This window comes from Centrocercus urophasianus, unplaced genomic scaffold (genome assembly GCF_019232065.1).
Source record: "Centrocercus urophasianus isolate 14NV4802_14NV808 unplaced genomic scaffold, USGS_Curo_1.0 seq_24, whole genome shotgun sequence".
NCBI classification, from domain to species: Eukaryota; Metazoa; Chordata; class Aves; order Galliformes; family Phasianidae; genus Centrocercus; species Centrocercus urophasianus.
Genome location: NW_024884800.1, coordinates 10,526,014 through 10,536,104, shown reverse-complemented (window position 1 = coordinate 10,536,104; position 10,091 = coordinate 10,526,014).

Sequence of the window (10,091 nt, the reverse complement as noted above, 5' to 3'; positions counted from 1 at the left end):
CCAAGTCCTCTGTGCCTTGGGGACACACATCCAGCTCAGATGTCATTTAAGGTTACATTAGCAAAGTGCATTGCTCTCTCCAAATGTGGAAGAAAAGTGGCCCTGGCTTTAGGCAGCAGAGATTGGAAGAAAGAAGTAGCAGAAATACAGGTTACATCACCTCAGTGTGGACAGTGCTGGGCTGCTGGCTCTGAAGAAGTCTCAGGGATGGAGGAGGGAAGGATGCACCAAATTGACAGAGAAGAGAAACGGTGCACTGGAGATGCAAATAGGTGCAGCAAGCTGGCAGCAGGAGTGAAAGGGGAAAGGGAAGGAGGGAAGAAAGGAAGGTCTGGGTTCTGTTTTAGCTCTGAACCTGGTAGGATTTGTGAGCCTAGGCCACCTCCTACGGCCCTTCGATTTTCAAATGAGGGTCATAAGGAAATAAAACGGAAAGGTGAAGTTCCCAGGAACAGGGAGCTCACGTTCAAACATCAGCTTATGGGAGCACCAACCAGCCAGAGCCCGGTATGGTCCCAGCACAGCGCAGCCTGCAGTCGTTCTCACTTGGGCTGCTCCTTGCCTGCATGGACAAAGATGCTGAGCACTGTGGCCACTGCTGTTCCCATTCACATTGGAAACTGCCTTTCCCTCCCAGTGGAGGTTTGTACTCCAACAGCATCACATGAATTTCCAGCTGCTTTGTTTTCCTGCTTCTCTGCAGTTTCCTTGGAAAACTTAATTTTCGCCTTGGGCTTCCTTTACATGAAAACATTTCTCCCCAACAGATTTGGTGAGCAAAGAAAGCTTCAATTGGGAACATGAATAAAAATAATCCTTTCCATAATAATTCTTTCTCTACCTTGGTGGAGAAAGAATGGGTGTAAACTGAAAAAACTTGTGCCCCTCTACCATGGCTTTGTTCAAAACATGTCAGATACAGCCTGAATTTAAGTCAATAGCTTTCCCAAAGCTCTTGTGCTAGCTTTAACTCACTTTATGCTACCTTCTGCAGCAGCTGGCACCAGCATAAAGCAAGGTTAACACACTACTCAAGTGTTGCCTTTGCACACACCTTAAGCTGGTGCGAGCTGCAGCAGGAGGTTTTGGCTGGTGGAAATCAAGTATTTCTGCTATTGCTGCCATGATATACAGTTCTTCCCAGGAAGAGATTTTCCTGCCTAAGAAAAGGGCAATGGAGTGAAAGGCCTGGCAGGAGGAAGGCTTAGAAAGGATTCACAGCTCCTCCATGTTGTGCCCTGCATAAGGGACATAGATAGATTTTATTCTGATAAGTGTCACAGTCCCTGTCAGTTTAAATATAGTATCATATGATATTGGAAATGACAAGAAAGGCAAAACAAAACTTTATCCTGCACATCTCAGAAGTAGCTGTGGTCTGGAAAAGTATTTTTGCTCTTCTTCTTAAGTTGGGATAAATCAAGGACAAGTTTTGGAATTCTCTGCCAGGTGGCAGTCCTGTTACGAAGCTGCTTTTAGTCAAGATGGAGAAGTATCAAGATGGAAAGAACTGACCTAAAAGGTTTATCTTAATAATTAAGACTGTAGACCAGAGTACAGGGAAACCACAGTCCATTGCATCGCTGCTACTGGCTCGCTGTGTCAGAGCAAACATGATAGCTTGTTTTATGTGTCCCAGAGGCAGAGTGGATGAATGCCTCGTCCTGAGAACACCGTGAGGTGGTGTGCTTATTGGAAAAAGCAAAAGGGGGAAGGCAGCAAGCAGCCAGAACGTCGGCTGACATCCTTGTGTTTAGAGACGCTCCTGCATGGCAGCTGGGACAGATGCAGAAGGCTGAGCTCTATCGCCTGCCCAAATCAGTGCTGCACATGGACTAAAATAAAAGCAGGAAATAAGGAAGACTCATGCATAGGACAATACAGCATCCCCAAGAATTTCTTTGGGGGTGGAGGTCTGCAGCCAGGACTTAATGTGCCATGCTCCAGATAGGGGAGTCCTCTGCCTGGCGGGGTCAGTAGTAATGCAGGAGGGACCTACCTGAAAGGATTCCCAGTGAGAAAGGAGCTCGCACTGCTCCAACAGTGGGGGAAGCGGTCTGCTTGGGGTCTTTCCCAAGGGCTGCTGGTGCCCTGCATGCCTCCCTCACCTGCAACCAAGCCAGGGCACAGAATCCCCTCCTTTCTTTGTGCAGAGAGCACAGCCAAAAGTCCTTGTGGATGCAAATGGGAGGACAGAGGTCCAGGGAGACCTGTGACTTTGAGGGGGGATACCCAGACCAAGAACATTTCTTGTGGATGGAAACTAATTGCTTTTCACATCTGTTTCCTCCGATCCTACATAACTCTTTTTTTCCCCCCTAATTGCAATTTCAAAGCAATTTAAAGTGAAGGAAATGAAGGACAGATTCTTGCTGTGTTGACCAAACTGACCAGTTAGGCTGAACGTGGTCCCTCAGGACAGCTGGACTGGGACCCTTTCGGGATTAGTCAGAGAGGTGCTGTTATTCCCAGTGAAGCCTTGTGTGGATTCTTGTCACTCAGGAAAAAGTCACTGCAATCAACTTTGAAACCTGCGTAGAGTATCCAGGCATCACAGGAGCATCAGGAGTATGTGACTTCCTTACAGGAGAACAGACACAATTCAGAGGAAAACTGCCTCTTTCTGCTGTTCTTTGGATTGAAGCCACAACACATCTGAAGAGAGATCACAGCCACTCCCTGGAAGGTGATGGCCATGAGTTCTCACAGCTCAGCACCTCTTCCACCTTCCACTCCCCACCAAAGGTGACTATCTTCTCTCTTTTCCTCCTCAATTGGACTTCCATCTCCCCCATGGTCCTTCCCACACTTTTGTGTCTCTACCTTGCTCCAAGCACATTCCTCTCTGCTGGAGCACTCACCCCTTCCCTCTGCCATATGCACCAGATGCTCCTCTCCAGCACAGCCCCCAGTAAGATCTGCCCTGTGCTCCATCGCTCCCAGCCTGTTGCCAGGCAACACAGCATCACACACATCTCACTTTCAATCTCCAAAATGAAGTGCATATACAGGGAATTCTCCTCTTGCTTATCCGGAGAGGAACCTCATAGACATTGGATTGGTGCAGCCAAGACAGTGAGGTGCCCCAGCTGCCACTGTTTGCACTGCCTGGTTCAAATCCAGAATAATCTAGTTCCACTCAGGGCTGTTTCTCACCAGTACAAGAGGGAACACAGAACCCATCTAAGTTGTTTTCCATGGCAGAGGTATGCCTAGCACACAAATATGGGACTTACACAGGTGTTTTGCTCTCATGCTTGCAAAGTGAATGCTTGAATGACTTAGAAGTTGAGGCATGACCGGAGCTTATTAGCTGTCAGCAGACTGATGGACTGTCAGTCCTATTTCAGGACCAAGATACATGTTGCACTGTCTTCCATTCTATAATGTACAAATTGCATTTCATGACAGCAATATAACACTCCTGAGAGCAAGTTCTGGCACCATTATCACCCTTCTCAGGTTGTAAAAGTCACTCAACCTCAGCCACCTGTTTTAGAACCATCAGATAAAGCCCTTTGGAACCACTAGAGAGGCTGAAGGCCATGGGAAAGCACATATGAATATTATCTCACATAAAACACTGAGTTAACGAGGAGCACACATCATGTGCCCAGTGAGAACATTTTACAAAGTTCCCATTCCAGTCAGGAGCAGTCATGGAAGAAGCACATATCTGCCTCAATTTCCCACTTGAAAAATAAAAACAGAAATTTATGACACACAAAGGAGTAGGGTCGTTCCTTCTACAGTCTTGGAAAGTTTGAAAGCAGTTTTATGTTATCTCCTTATCTCTACTCAGATTAGAAAGGCAAGATTAGCACCTTGATGTGTGTAACACCAGTGTCTGTCATCTTCCAGCCAGGAGACTTTATGAATGTCATTCTGAAGCTCTCAGTCTTCATGATCCTCCCTTTAGTAATGCTCTTACTCAGACACCTCCTGTGCATGCCCTCTGTGATGTTATCACTCACCATTGTCCTCCACACTGAGACAGTAAAGGTCATCTTTTTCTGTTATTTCCAGAACATGATTGAGCCTAGATGACCCTTACAGGCCCTGTATGCATGGTCACTGTTTACAAACAAACTTCAAGCTTGGGGTCCAGTTAGCCCTTGCTGGGGCCTGAGCTCCATGCTGGGCTCTAGCATAAGAAATGACTGAAAACATAAGAGCTGGAGAGCATTTCATAGGTGCAGAAATAAACAGGATCTCCCAGCTGAGGTGGTTCCAGCCCATGAAGGAGACCACTGTGAGCTTTGTCTTGGGATAAAATACAGGGTTCTATGTGCCCGGGCTGAAGCAGATGTGGACTTGAACAACATCAGGCTAATGGTGGAAATGGGTACCCTCCTATAACACCATGGAAAGCACAGCAGTGACAGCAGAACAGCAAAGTCCTAGGCTGCAGCAAGCAACAGTTTATTCAGATACAACAGCCATAAGGACAAAAATAAAGGGAAGAAGCTGCTTACCTTTAGAAGGCCTCAGAAACAGAGAGATCACCAACAAGAAACACTTACCTCCATTGCCAACCCTTAAATGAGGATTGGGAAGGGTTGGATCCTGGCTCCACCTTTCTTGTCACTCAGGTACATTGCATGCACCTGAGCTCCTCTGGGTTGGCCCTGCCTTCCCACCAGGTGATCAGTCACTAATTCAATGACTTTGCATTTCCACTACAACTGCAAAGGGCAGGAACAATCTCTTCTATTGCATTGGCTTCAGCCCATCAACATTTAAGTTGGAGGAGACAGCTTCAAGGTTTACTCTAGAAACTCCCTGCTTCTGTGGCCAGTGGGGCCCAGGTTCTGGATTTATTGTCTTTTCCTTCCTCCTTGGTGATTGTTCTCAACTGACCTTAAAGCAAGAAATTTGCATGGATAGAGGCAGAAAAAGTTGCTGAAGCCATCCAGCTCTCTCTATGGAGTTCAAAGGCACTTTTTAAATCTAGATCTTGGAGTCATAGAGTTATTAAGGTTGGAAAAGACCACTAAGATCATCTAGTCCAACTGTCAACTCATCCCCACCATGCCCACTATACCATGTCCCTCAGTGTCACATCTGCCCCTTTCTTGATCACCTCCAGGGGTATGACTCCACCACCCTCAGGCAGATCAACACTTTCTTCCAGTATGGTGTCATCAGCAAGTTTATTGAGGGCTCCTTGCAGTCCTCTTCACCACTGGTCTCAGCACCTTCTGCTGTCTCTCTAGGACTGCAGCTAGGAGGCTTGATTCTGAAGGGGAATTGTCTGTCAGCTTAAATGGGAAGGAACATCCATAGCACTGAGGGGTGCCACAGGACCTGAAACTGGGGAGCCTCATGAGAGACACTCACAGATCTCCACCCTTAGCAATAATCAGTTTGGAGATGGTTTTTTTTTTTTTTTTTTTGGCACTTCTTAACTGTCTGCATGGGCTGGAGCTCCTTGTCCTTGCCTTGGGCCCTTTACACTGCCGGTTGTAATACAATCAGAAATGCCAGTCCCGAAGGGCATCACTCCTGTGCCTAGCTGCAGTTGTGGAAATGTGAGAGAAATCAAATGTGGAGCCTTTCAAACCTGAGTAGGCCTTTACCATGGAGCAGGCATGGCAGGAGAGGCTGTGGCATAGGCAGTCTGCCATGCGTAGGGCTGTTCTTTCATCATAGATGTAGGAGCTAAAGCTTCTCAATAACTACAACTATCCCAGCACTTTGTCAACCAGAATTGAAGGACTTCCATTTGGTTGTACCATTTTTCAAACTAGACTGGTCTGCAGGCTTGTAATAAAGGACGGCTGAAATGGAAGGCAGTGTGTGAACTCCCCTCCATTGAGAATTCATTCTGCCTTCCCACCACAGTTTCCATCCTCTGGTAAAAGAGAGTTGAGCACAGGCAAGATGCACTGCTGCATGCAAAGCTCAGCTCACCAGTTCACCCATTCACAGTTCCTAAAAATAGCAAACATTTCCGCTCGCTCTTGAGAATTCTGCACTATCTTGCAGAAGTGCAAGATGAAGGATCTTTAACTCAGCAAAGATGGGGAACCCTGGATATAGACTAAGCCTTTGGGATATTTCCTTAGAAATATACAGCATCTAGCATATGGTGTGTCCACGCTCTTGGGGCTGATGTGAGCTGGGATTTGTGGCTTAAAGGACACATAGTTGCCAAAAAATGATGCTCCCAGCTGTTCAAGCAGTTGTTGATTCTGTCAGCAACATCAGTACTGGTGGTCTTCTCATCCAGGGCCGACATACAAAGGTGATTACATGGCACTATAATTGCTGGTAGAAACTTTGTCCTGTGGAAGGGCTTGAAGAAAACCTCTTCTGCTAGGAACCCACAAGATGTAACAGCCAAAGGTTTCTGTCTTGTTGAGACCAGGCCTAGGTGCAGCTGCAGCAAGTGCAGGAAGAGAAGGCCATGTCCTACACAAGGCAGGAAACATTCCCTTACCTCTGCCCTTCCCTATTTCCACATCACGAAGTATACTTCATGTATTTGCAGGGTGTTTTTCGTCTTCTGTGCAAGAAGATCAGTAGCACTTCTGGTTCTGTGTCCAATTTGCTTTGTTTTCTCTTCCCTTGTTTTGATTCTTGTTTTGTTGTTGTTGTTGTTGTCATTGATTGGGTTTGGTTTTTTTTATTGCTGTTGTTGATGATTATTTTTTTCTGCTTTGGGAGAATAACCGTGTTCTTCAGGGAGCTGCTGGTTTGACAGAAGGGCCAGCCCTGTCCCATCCTGTAAGCAGTGCATGGAGACCAGTAAGATTTTCCACCTTGATGGCAAACCCTGGGGAGGAGTGGCACTTAGCTGATAACTGTGATGGCAAGGGAAAGAGCTCCTTGTTCCCCCTGCCACAACAGCTCCTCAGGGCCAGAGGTGACACAGCTAAGTGGTACTGGTAGAGATTCATTTTGGATGCTCCCTAGTGCTAGTTCTAATTATGGTATTTACTGATGTGGTAGATATTTCTACAGAAATATCTATCCAAGCTCCATTTGCTAAATGCATCTGTGTGCTTGAAGAGGTTTGAAATATGCCCTGGTGCTGGCAAAGCCCTGCTTTCTCTTTCTTTCCCTGTTTCTACAGAAAGGTAGATGTAATCTGATTCACTGCTTTTCTACTTTACAGACTCCTCAGGACAGCACTGATTTCTCCCTCCATGTCACAAACCCAAAGATGGAAGTAGCAGACAGATGAGCACCTAGCAAGTACTGAACTATAGGACACCATGCACCATGGTAGCTATAGACCAGAAGCCATGATCTGTAGATACTTTTGGCACAGTGCTATTACACTGTGACTGTGGGACTTGGAGACAGGGGTGTCCATAGGAGAAAAAAGTTATGGTGTAGAGCTTGCAGCAGAGCAACAAGTAGGAGGGTAGTTCAAATGAATGATTTAATAACAGAGGACAACGGACAGCCATGAACAAATTCCTCCATGGCCTCTTCAGGATGATTGCAGTCACAGCATGCCAACTCCAGCAGCCTCCAGTGGCTCTTTTTTTACTCAGAACATGAACTTCAGAAATAAAGACTGTTGGGCTTTCTCTGGAGAGCAGAGAGCCCCTGAGGAGGGGAGGGAGACCCGGCTCTTGGTGTTCTGGGGGTCTCAAGGCTGCCTGTCATCTGGAGGGGAAGAAACAAACTCCTCAGTGAGCATCTTCCTGTATCAAATGTGCGTCTGTCTTAATGAGACTCAGCAGAGATGGGTGACTAATTCCAGAGCATTCATTTATTTGTGAACATGGCTTCAGGTAGATTATTCAAGAGCATACTATGGTGTCTTTGAATGCGTTTGCTGCTAAGCAATTGGCTTTCCCAAGCTCCATGTTGTGGCTGAATGGTCAGATAATTCATGTGATACGGTTTCTGCTCCCGACTGGGTGAACTTGCAAGCACAAATGTCACCATTTGTGAGCATAATTTTTCCCCTTCATGTATGCCCCTGACATTTGCTTTCCACTTACCTTTTTGCCAGTAACATGCAATCACATTTGGTGGAATGGAACACTGCTAATGGACCAGAGAAGGAAGGAGTGGAATGGCCCATAGTGGAGCTAAATGGGACCTTTGGTGCCCAGAGCTTTGAGAGAGACAAAGGCTTCTCATCTCTCCCAGGAGCTCCTCTCTGGTACCCAGCAGCTTAATTCAGAACAAGTGCTTCAGAAACATGCTGCTGTCAGAAGACCTGTGCACTGCTGCAGCAGTGGATGGGGTTGATACCACACCTGTGTGACAGCAAGCAGTGAGAAGAGCTGGAGCAGCGCCTCCTACACTCCAGGCTCCTGGTGGCACGTTTGCACGTGGGGAAACATCACAGGATCCTGATACCATGGCAGCAATACCTGTGCCCTCCATCACAGGGTGAGGCACTCCATTTGAAGCATGAGCAGCCACACAGGAGAAAACCTGCCATGTGGAAATGGTTTAAGTGGCTGATCTTTGGCTAGAGGCTGAACCTGACAAAGCACAAGCTCAGACCTGACGGGCTGGTCCCTCTTCTGCAACAAGTATGTAGGGAAACCCTATTGCTTTGGAAGAGCCCCTAGGCCATGAGTATTATGAGATATGAGGAGGGCTCATTTTCCACCAGTTTGGGTTGTTTCTCTTCCCAAGGGCTTGCAAAGGGACAGCCCCAGTGGGTTGGTAGGCGCAGTGGAGCAGAAGGGCAGCTCAGAGATGCTCTCCAGGTTCAAGGACTGACAACCTGCAGATGAGAGTGTTGCCCAGCTGCCACTCCGCATTGCCTCGTGTTCAAGGGTATTTTGATCCCCACCCTGCCCAGCTGCAGTTACACATCCACTCTGCCTTCAGGCCCAGAGGGCTTTGGAGAGCACCCACACACAGGTGTTGGCCAGTGCTAGTGGGGTGCAAGAGGAAGGGAGAGCCTTGCTTCAAGGTCTGCTCTCCCCCTGCATCCCCTGCCTGGGTGGTGCTGGTGGGAGGGTTTGGATGGTACTGCCCCTGCTCTGTGCTGACAGTGCCACGGTAGCTCTCCTTCTTCCTAAGAAAAATTTCTCCATGGAAATCCATCACTCCATGCCTGATCTAGAGAGGTAGAGCCCCTTAATATTACTTAATGTTACTTTTTTAAGATAAAGATCAGAAGCTGATACACAGGAGATTGTGACTGAAGATTTCAATGACTGTTACCATTTCAGTGGGTAAAACTATAGCACCAGCAGCTGATCCTCAGCAGTGCTTCTGGTAGTTTTGTCTCCCTTCCCCCAAACTTTGTTTATGCCCATAGGACAACACCCCCTGGGGAAAACTGAGCATCCCTTCTGACCTGGAGTTACCTGGCCTGGAAATGCCTCCAGCCCCACCAGACCTCAGAATGCCTTCCTCAGCTCCCCAAGAGGCCATCAGGCCACCCTCTGCCCTGTGGCATGGAAGGATTTCCAGCAGATCACCTTCTCCTTTATCTCCGTGTCTGGAGGAAGAAGTCCAGCCTTCACTGATCACACCATTTCAGACAACCTCGGAAACCATCAGCTCCTGCACTCAGCCACCCTTATCCAGGCACATCCCCCTGCCTACTACTCCATCCTCTCTTGTGCTCCCTTCTCCCCAGGAATAAGCAAAACCCTCCCCTCTGCAAGCCAGCAGGAGTTAATGCTGTCAGCCATGACGTCAGGATCACAGTTTGCCTGAAGAGTCCCCCTCCCCATCCCCAAACTCCCTCTCTCCTCCCCTCCTCTTCTGACTTTGCAATGAGCAGCAAAACTCCACAGGAGCTGCGGCAACAGCACTAGGGAGACATCCAGCCTCCCTCAGAGAGTGGCTCCTTCCACAGACAGGGATTTATTTATTTTTTACACATGCATATATGTATTTATTTATTTACCGGGTTGCATTTGTTTTTCCCTTTTTCCTTTTTTTTTTTTTTTTTTTTTTAACCCTTTCAAAGAAGCCCTACACCATCCAAGTGATTAGCCTGAGCTTGCCATAAAATAGAATAACAGCAGAGTGAGGTGTCACTGCTTCCCCTTCCCCATCGGAAAATAAAGAGGGAGGGGGGAGCAGGTAGATAAAATCCAGAATAAAATTGTACTGCTGATAACTCACACCTCCCCCCTCACACACACACACACACA